The sequence below is a fragment of the Chiroxiphia lanceolata genome, chromosome 21 (assembly GCF_009829145.1).
Source record: "Chiroxiphia lanceolata isolate bChiLan1 chromosome 21, bChiLan1.pri, whole genome shotgun sequence".
NCBI classification, from domain to species: domain Eukaryota; kingdom Metazoa; phylum Chordata; class Aves; order Passeriformes; family Pipridae; genus Chiroxiphia; species Chiroxiphia lanceolata.
The window spans coordinates 11758160-11767855 of NC_045657.1; the positions used below are offsets into that span (position 1 = coordinate 11758160).

Consider the following 9696-nt stretch of genomic DNA (forward strand, 5'->3'; position numbering starts at 1 on the left):
GGTTGAAAGGGATGGACTGACAAGTCACTGGACTCCAGGGGTTGCCTCACCATCAGGGGGTTCATTTGGGGTGGAAGCAGCGGCTGAAGCTCTTCCCGCAGTCAGGGTACTCGTAGGGCTTCCCTTACCAGTGGGTCCGTTGGTGTTTGGTCAAGGGACCGCTCTGGGTGAAGTTCTTCCCACATTCCAAGCATTCGTAGGGCCATTCCCCAGTGTGGAGGCGCTGGTGCCTGACGAGGGTGGAGTTCCGGTTGAAGCTCTTCCCGCAGTCGGTGCAGTCGAAGGCCCTCTCCCCTGTGTGTGTCTGCTCATGCCTGAGGAGACTGGAGCTCGTCTGAAACCTCTTCCCACATTCCAAGCACTTGTAGGACCATTGTCGATGGAAGGGAACGGACAGAATGCTCTTAGATCAATGTGATCAGGCAAAATGTCGGCTTTATTAAAAGAAAGACAAAATATATAGTGGTTATGACGCTTAGTTCTTGTTCACACTACATTGGTTACATAAGGAAAACATATTCTGCTGTCCACTGCTAATTGGATCACGACAGGTGGTCATAGGAGATGAGAAAACTTTATTCATCTGCCAAAACTCCTCCTTGGCATCTGGCATGAATCCACCTTTGTTCTAACTTCAGGTCCTGTAGCCATCTTAATAGTGTAGTATTTTTTACTGTCTGCACCCAGCCATGCCAAGGCAAAAATCTCAGAAATGCAATAGAAATTGTTCACACAATTTCTGTCTTATGACAGACCATTCCCTGGATGCGGATGAGCTAGTGGGTGCGGAGGTGGGAGCTGTCACTGAAGCTCTTCCCACATTCCCTACATGTGTAGGGCCATGCCCCAGTGTGGATGTGCTGGTGTCGGATCATGTCAGAGATCTGGCTGAAGCTCTTCCCACATTCCCTACACGTGTAGGGTCGTTCCCCAGTGTGGATGTGCTGGTGTCGGATCAGGAGGGAGCTCTTCCTGAAGCTCTGCCCACAACCCCCCCATGTGTAGGGCCGTTCCCCAGTGTGGATGTGCTGGTGTTGGATCAGGGTGGAGCTGTGCCTGAAGCTCTTCCCACATTCCCCATATGTGTAAGGCCGTTCCTCAGTGTGGATGTGCTGGTGGTTAAGGAGGCTGGAGCTCAGGTTGAAGCTCTTCCCACATTCCAAGCACCTGAAGGGCTTCTCCCTGCTGGGAGGCCGATCAGGGACCACCAGGTCAGAGCTCTGGCTCAAGCTCTGGCTGCCTTCCTGGCACAGGTTGGCTCTTTCCTCCTCAGAGCACCCTGGGCTGGCTTTGGAGCCCCTCCTCCAGGGGGATCTCCAGGCCTTTTCCTCCCTGTTGCCTTCCTGTGCTGTGGAGCCCTTCAAAACAGCCTCTCCCACCAGGATCTGCTGGGGGGATTTGTCCTCCGGGCTCTCTGTCCTGAGCTCGGGGCCTGGGGCAGGAAGCAAGAAGGACAGGGAGAGGATTTGCCTCCGGCCCAGAGGGAAGGCCAAGGACATCCTCCCAAATCCGGCCCCCGGCAGGACGGTGGTGGCAGCGGGGTTGTCCTGCAGCCGGGGGCCATGCTCGGCTGCCAGAGGTAGCACAAGACCGGGCCAAAGGGGCACTGACTTCCTCCTCACCTGCCTGGGGGGCCTGTGGCATCTTCCTCTTCCTCGCAGCCTCCTTCTCCATCTGCTCAAGCTTTGGGAAGGAGAAATCCTGCTGGGGGTGGGGGGGAAACAAGGGTTGAGTGCGTTGGCTTGGGGGTTCCTCCTGCCCAAGTCCATCTCTAGAACTCACCAGGCATCCTGTGTCCATAAAAACCTCCAAAACACCAAGACTCAGCCCAGAAAAACCCAAACCACCGAGGTTCAGGCAAAAACCCCCTCAGAAATAGCAAGAAGACCCCCACCCTCCCAAACTGCAAGAAAGATTCAGCTAAAAAATATACTCCAAAATATGAAGAGCAGCCAAAAAAATCTCTCTCAGAAGTTCCCCCTCTCTGGTCTCTTCCCTCTGGGGTTTGGTGGGTCTTCCCTGTCTGGGATGCTGACGGTCCCACTTTGGGATGCTGGGAGTGTTGGGGGTCCCAAGGGTCCTTTCTCTGACTCTTGCTGTCAAGGTTCTGGGTTCCAAGGAATTCCCCCTCTCCAGGTTCTCCACTTTGTTGTCCTGGGGATCCCTGGGGATCCCAGGGGTCCCCACTGTCCAGGCTTCCCTTTCTCTGTACCCCAATTTCAGGCTCTCAGGCCTCTCCCAGCTCCCCCTTCTCTCCAGCCTCCCCTGCTCTCCAGAGATCAAGGCATGGGCACAAGGAGGGATTGCCATGGCAACTCCGCTCCCGCTCTCCCCCCTCCCCTTAGCACCCCTCTCCCACTGCTTTCCCATTGGCCCCCCAAACCCTGGCTCCCTCCAGCTCCCTTTGGGGGTGACCCACCACCCCTCACGCTCCCTTTGAGGGTCCCACCTGCTCTTTTCCCTTCTCTCGCCCCTTTCCCATCGTGGCCACTCTGCTCACCCGACAGCGGCAGGAAGGGCAGGGACAGGGGTGGAGCAGCAACAGCAACAGCAGGAGAACAATCACCCCCCCATCCTGCAGGGGGCCGGGAAGGGGGAACTCATCCCAAATATCCTGGGGGGAGCACGGGGGGTCGTGACATACTCGGACTGCCAGCACAGATTTCCCTGCAAAGTCTGCAGTGAGTCAAGTTCTGGAGAGGAGATTGTGCCCCATGCATGGGATTGCAGAGGCCCCCTCAGGTCCCCAGCAGGAATCAGCAACCAGGAATAGACACAAAAGGCCCCCTCGAAAATTTTGGGGGAAGTGTCCTGTAGGGAGGGGACAGTGTCACCCCACCAGGATGGGGTTGGCAAGTGGGAGGCTGCTCAAGGGGTCTGCAAGAGGCCTCGTGCTCTGCTTGGCCCCAGCACTGCCTGGTACCAACACCCCCAGCCCTGGGCAGCTCTGCTGCCACAGGCTGTACCCTCACCCTGGCCCTGCAATGTCCCTGGCTGTCCCTCACCCGTGGCCCTGCCCGAGGCCCTGTTCCTTGGCTCTCTCTCTGCCAGCTGAGTGTGGGGCACACGGGCTGGGGGTCCCTCCTGCACCCCCCAGGCAGCCGGCGTTGGTTGGGGGGATGTGAGGGCTGGGCCTGCTCAGGACAACCCCAGCCTCGTGCTCAGCGGTTCTTTCCTCTTTTCCCCAGACAAGAACTTCCTGTCTCCCCCAGTGCTCCCCTGCTGCTGCCTCTACTCCTGGTCCTGCCTTTGCTGCTCCCTTGGTTGTGGGAGTGGTTGCAGGGGGGGCATGGCAGCAGCTTCAGCTCCACGACAGTTCCTGGGGGGAGCTTGCGATGGATGAAAAGACAGAATGGGAGAGATATGTTGCCTGGAGAAGCATTAGTGGAATCTGAATGGACTTTTTACTCACTAGATAATCCACCCACAAGCACACAATGTTGTGTGCTTGTGAATCCTTGTGCACCCCGGTTTATTGTCAAAATTTATGAATCCTGCTGTACCTCCATATTGTCCCCATTTCTCCCTCAGGCTTCCCCTTTGAAAGTTGTTTATCTCTTCTCCCCTGTTTTCCCGCGCCTCGGTTACTGATTAGCTGTAGCTATCACAGTGCAGAGAGAGCTACCATTAGCCAGCTCCCTCAGATACCCGGGAGTTCCACCCATCTTTCCCCTGTCCCCCTACCACATCTTTCTCTAAGTTGTCAATCTCTTGCACCTCCCCGATTTGGAATCCACCCCTCAAACCGCGGTTTTTTAAACCCTTGTATCTCTTGAATAAACTGGCATTGCAGCACGAGACCTCAACTGTGTCCGAACCCTAATTGCAGTGCCTAACCCCATCCCCCATACCCCTGCGGACCGTGGCAGGAGCTCAGTCTGGGGGGGACGGGCAGGGACCTGATGGGGGGGACAGGAAGGGACCTGCTGGGGATGGACAGGGGCCCAGCAGGGACAGCCAGGGCCTGCAGGGGAAGGTACAGGGACAACCTGGCCCCCCACACTGCCACTGCTGGTTCTGCTCCTCCTTGCAGGCTCCGTGGTCAGGCACAGTTTGTGTTCCTGGGTGCCCACCATCTCAGCACTTGGAGCCGCTCAAATCAGCGCCCGCAGCTCTGCAGCAAAGCCCCAGTTCACCTGGCACACAGGGGCTGGAGACAGCACCTTCTTGGGGCTGGGCACTCACAGCTTTACCTCTTCCCCACCATGGGGCTGCCCATCCTCAGCAGCACGTCTGCCTTGCACTTATTCTCAGGCTTACCTCAGGGACAGCTCTGGGCTCACCTCCGGCACAGTTCTCAGGCTCACCTCAGGGCCTGGGCTCAAGGACAGGAACCTGCAGGGAGCGGAGATGATGTGGAAGCTGAGGGCTGCCTGCTTGCACTGGGCTCTGGGCTTCTTTCTCCTTCTACAACCGTCCCAGAACTTATCCTTAGATGATGTTTTTCTAACATCATCTATTTACAAACTAACTTTGTAGATATATATGTAGAGACACCTCTATCACCCTGTGGATAGAGCCTCAAGCATGTGCTGCCATAGGAATGGGAATCAGAGAATCACAGAATCAGCCAGGTTGGAAAAGACCTCCAAGGTCATCAAGTCCAACTCTTGATCCAACCCCACCGTGCTTCCCAGACCATGGCATTGATGTCAAATCCAGTCTCACCTTCAACACCTCCAGGGACAGTGACTCCAGCCCCTCACTGGGCAGCCCATTCCAATGGTTGATTACTCTAACACAGCTGAAGACCCAGCCCTCTTGTCCTACTGCTGCTGCCTGGGAGAAGAGCCCGACCCCCACCTGGCTACAACCTCCTGACAGGGAGTTGCAGAGAGTCAGGGGGTCTCCCCTGAGCCTCCTCTTCTCCAGCCTCAACAACCCCAGCTCCCTCAGCCTCTCCTCACACCACTTGTGCTCCACTCCCTTCCCCAGCCTCGCTGCTCTTCTCTGCACCTGCTCTAGCCCCTCCATGGCCTTCCTCAACTCAGGAGCCCAGAGCCGGACACAACACTCCAGGGGTGGCCTCACCAGCGCTCAGTCCAGGCCAACAATCACTTCCCTGCTCCTGCTGTCACACTCTATCTGAGCCAGGCCACGATCCATTGGCCTTCTTGGCCACCTGAGCACACTCTGCCTCCTGTTCAGCTTCCTGCCAATCCACACTCCCAGCTCCCTTTCTGCCTGCCTGCTCTCCAGCTACTCTGTCTCCAGCCCAGGGGGGTGCCGGGGCTTCTTGTGGCCAAAGGGCAGGACCCAGTACTTGGCCTGCTTGAACCTCATCCCCTTGGAATCAGCCCATGGATCCAGCTTGTCCAGGTCCCTCTGCAGAGCCCTCCTGCCTTCCAGTAGATCAACACCTGCCCCAGCTTGGTGTCAGCTGCAAATGTGCTGATGAAATGCTTGGTTCTGCAGGAGCTGCAGATGCTCAAGGGGCAGCAGGACCAAGTTGGGCCTGGGGGTCCTGGGGGGCTTTGAGGTACAGGGAGGGTCCCGGGGGAGCAGGGGAGTAGCTTTGGGGATTGGGGGTACAAACCAGGACAGACCAGGACAGACCAGTACCTCCTCACTGCTCCCCAGATCTCTCCTGGAGCTGGGCCATGTTGCCGTGGGACACCTGAGCCCCCCCCCCCAGTGCCCCCAGTACAGCCCGCTGTGTTCCTGTCCCTGGGTGCCGGGTGATCCCTTTTGGGGGGGTTGGAAGGGATTTGAGGGGGGGGGCTGGGCGAGATTTGGGGGGATCTGGGGAGTTTGGATGGGGATTTGGGGGGGTTTGAGGTGCTTTGGGTGCATTTAGGGAAGTTAAAAGAAGTCTTGGGAGGTCAAAGGGATCTGTGGGGGGAGGGGATTAAAGCGAAAATGGGATTTAGCGGACATTTGGGGGGGTTAATGGGACCTGGGGGGGGGGAGAGAAGGGGCTGTAATATGAGTAGGTAAATCCTGAGACCCCCTTGGTGTTCCCAAGACCCTCCTGGTGTCCCTAATTCCCCCCCGACACCCCGAGACCCCCCTGGTGTCTCCAGTGTCCCCAAGGCCTCCCTATGGTCATTATTCCCCCCTTGACCCCCCCAGTCCCACTGTCCCCAAAACCCTCCCCACTGTCCCCACTGTCCCCACTGTCCCCAAACCCCATCCCTGATGTCCCCAACTCCCCATTTCCCTCAAGGAGCCCCCCGTGGACCCTCTGACACCAAAAACGCCCACGGTCACAGAAAGGTCAAGGGCATCTGGGGACACGCTGGGGACAGTTGGGGGGCTTTGAGGGGTACTGGGGGATTACTGAGGGATACTGGGCCACACTGGGGGGAACCAGAGGGCTCTGGGAGGGACTGGGGGGTTACTGAGGGACGCTGAGAGAGCACTGGGAGGGACTGGGGAGTTACTGGGGGGATTACCAGGACACACGGGGAGACACTGGCAGGTTACTGGGCCATACTGGAGGTTACTGGGTGCTCACTGAAGCATCACTGGGCCACACTGGGGGGCAGTGGGAGGTCACTGGGACACACTGGCTGGTCACTGAGGGGGTTACTGGGCCACACTGGGGGTCACTGGGAGGTCACTGGGATATACTGGGGGGAATGGGATCCCCTTACTGGGATCTGCTACATCTCCCCCCCGCACTTTGGGGGGCACCCCCAGGACACCTCCCTTGAGGGCTGGGAGATCCCCTGAACCCCACGGATGGGTTTTAGGAGACCCTCGCCCCCCCTCCCTGTGGGGTCTCTGTGTGCGGATTGTTGGGAGTCTCCGGGGCTCGGGGGCATTAGGATCCCCTATTCCTGGGGTCGGTTCGCCGGGCCGGCAGGGGCGCTGTGGCGGAAAAAGTAATGGAGGATCGCGCAGAGCCTCATGGGAGTTGCCGTTCCCTCATGAGTACTCCGCCGGCGCGCCTGCGCAGTGCAGCCAGGGCGCTCGATCAGCCCCCCCTCCGCGGGTTCCAGGCCCCGCGCTCTGCCCCTCAGGAAACCCCGAACCCCTCGGCTAAACCCTCCCGAGCCCTCCAGCCTTTCCACCCACAGCCGCGCTCCCCGAAGCCCCGAGGGGATCCCCAGAGCCCTGCTCTCCCGCAGGCCCCGCCAGCTCACAGTGCAGCACGGGCCTAGCGCCATCATCGCTTCCCGGCAGCCAACACGGCGCTCTGCGCGCGCAACGCGTTTACAGAGCCCTGCCGCAGCCAATCAGCGCGCGGTCACGATCTCCACAGCCAACCGCCGCTCCCTCGCCCTGCGCGAGGCACCACAGGAATTGTAGTCCTGGGGGATCATGGCGGCCCTTTTGCAGTTGCGCGGACTTACGATAGGACGTTTTCGGGTTTTTGTTTTCCTGTCTTTTTTTGTTCTCTTTTTTTTTCTTTCTTTTTTCCCCTTTTTCTTTTTTTTTTTTTAGCTTTTTTCTTTTTTTTCCCCATTTCCCTTATTTTTCTTTCTTTTTTTTTTCTCTTTTTTTTTCTCCTTTTCCCTTTTTTCTTCCTTTTCTTCTTTTTATTTTCTTATTTTCATTTTTCCCCCCTTTTTCTTTTTTTTTTTTTACATTGTTTTCTCTCAGTTGTATTTTCAAGGACGGCTTAAACACATATCAAGGCAATCTCAATGTACATAGCTTATGACAACAGATAATCTGGCATTTTTCCAGTTTTGTGAGGATTCCCAAGATCACAAACACTGAGACACCAAGGGTGGAAGTGAAGCAACTTTATCCTGTCCCTTGCCATAGCTTTCAATCCACACCGAGCCCTGGGTTTCTGGAAAGCCGCTGGGCAGGAGCAGGAGATGGAGCTGGTGCTCGGTGGAAGGGGCAGCAACAACAAACCTTTCTCTTTGGCACATGGGAAGGAATTTTAGTGCTTGAGGGGTTAAATTACACAGGCTCCCCTGGGGATCAGCTTATGCTTGGACAGTAAGAACAGTAATAACATTCATAATAAAAATGCCAGAGTGAAGGGAGTGGAGGGGGAGCAGGGGCAGAAAAAGGAAGAAGAGCCATGGAAGATGGGCTGGGGCGGTTGGGGGTGGGGGAAGGCAGGCTGGAGAGTGCCTTGTTTTGTCCAGCAGCTGTACCGGCTCCACAGCAGATGTTGTGGGAGCCTCTGTGACATGGACATGCACAAACAGACAGTACCAAAGCTCTGAGAGTGGTTGGTGGCTCTGGGCAGGGCTGCGCTCTCACCTCAAGCCAGGATATCACAGGGCAGTGGAACAAGCAATTCCTGTCAGCTCACAGCAAAGGTTATTGGGGTTTGCACTGGGGAAATATTGACGCTCCAGCTTCTTCTCTTTTTAGAACTTTGAGCTTGCAGTCGGGTAGAAGGGCTAATGGGGAAGTGGGAAGAGACCCATGGAGGGACACATCTCATCCCTCAGTTAGATGGAGCTAAACCCCTAATCTTGCTTAAGAATAGCTGCTGATGCTCACTTTTCTTTTTTCCCTTCTGCTTTAGTGGGATATTACATTTCACTGCAGTATTGGTAATAGAATGGTATGTCAGCTGGAATGTTTTGGTTCTTACAGAAAGCATAAATGCATTTTAAGGAAAGTATTTTTACATAGGTGAGGCCTCAAAACACCCCCCCCAACCCCAAAAGGTAATATAAGTGCAGAATAAAGTGACCTTTGGGGTTTTCTTTTTAATTGTTTGGTAGAAAAGCCATCCCAGTTAGGGACAGCAATTTATTGCATTGCTGAAAAAAACCCCAGCCAACAAACAAAAAAAGGAATCTGAATTTATTCTCTTTCAGATTTGTTTTTGATCATATTAATCCTTCTATTGAAAAGGGCTAATTTACTCTTTCTAGAGGAATATTTTAAGTGTGATTTTATCATAATATCACAGCTGCTGGAAAGGTCTAAAATAGGACATTGACCTGGAACGTGTTCCTGTGTTTAGTATGTGGTGCTTAACATTCAAGAGACAATAAAACTGCGACTCATTTATTAAGGTATAAATGTCAAAATGTTAACTCTTGCTCTGTAAAGACATGCCACAAGGATTGTAGAAAGCTTGCAGTATCCCATGAAGTACATGTGGTATTTTATCAGTGTAAACATGGATAAGATTTTCAAGATTTCTACTGGCAACAACAGTGGCAACACTCCATAACTAAAGTAAGTTTTCCTTTGGTACTGCACTACTTTATGATTTAATTTTTACTGACGTTCCACCAGTCATATTATTAGCTTCACCAAATGAAAGTGAAATAATCCTGTATTAATTAAAGAGAGCAACTGAATTCCCTCAGTTATCTTATCCTTGGTTGTCTGGGACGGTGATACACTTCAGTTTCCCTACAGAAACTTCCACAAAAAAAAGAGCTTGGGGTAATAACGAGATATCCATATTGAAGGGTGTGCCTGAATTATCTTTAGGGAGGATACCTTTTCTAGTGGGTGACAGGCAATGTACATGTGGCTCCCTTTTTCTTTCTGGTTTTTTTCCCCCTTTCTTTGTGTCAGAGGCTTTGGAAAAGGTGTTTCGTCAAGAGAATAATATTCATTTTAGTAATGTGAACGGTTTCTATCCTCTACCAGTGAAGGCAGTCATCAAAATACCCATACCCATGCCCTTGGAAATAAAATAAGGAGAAAATATGTAGTATTTGTTTGAGACCAGATAAATTGAATGTAGTTCAGTAACATGGTAAGGCAATTGCTGTTATTTCACAGAGACATTTTTTGTATGCTGGAACTGAGGGTAAC

General features: G+C 54.1%; 1 long non-coding RNA gene across 1 annotated transcript; it reads right to left on the reverse strand.

The window, feature by feature from the left end:
- Positions 1–2400: 2400 nt before the first annotated feature.
- Positions 2401–7116, reverse strand: LOC116797265. The gene is made up of 3 exons (XR_004360603.1): positions 7089–7116; positions 4137–4335; positions 2401–2811 (listed from the first exon to the last, which is right to left on the reverse strand). It is a non-coding gene; the product is annotated as an uncharacterized LOC116797265 (long non-coding RNA).
- Positions 7117–9696: the final 2580 nt, after the last annotated feature.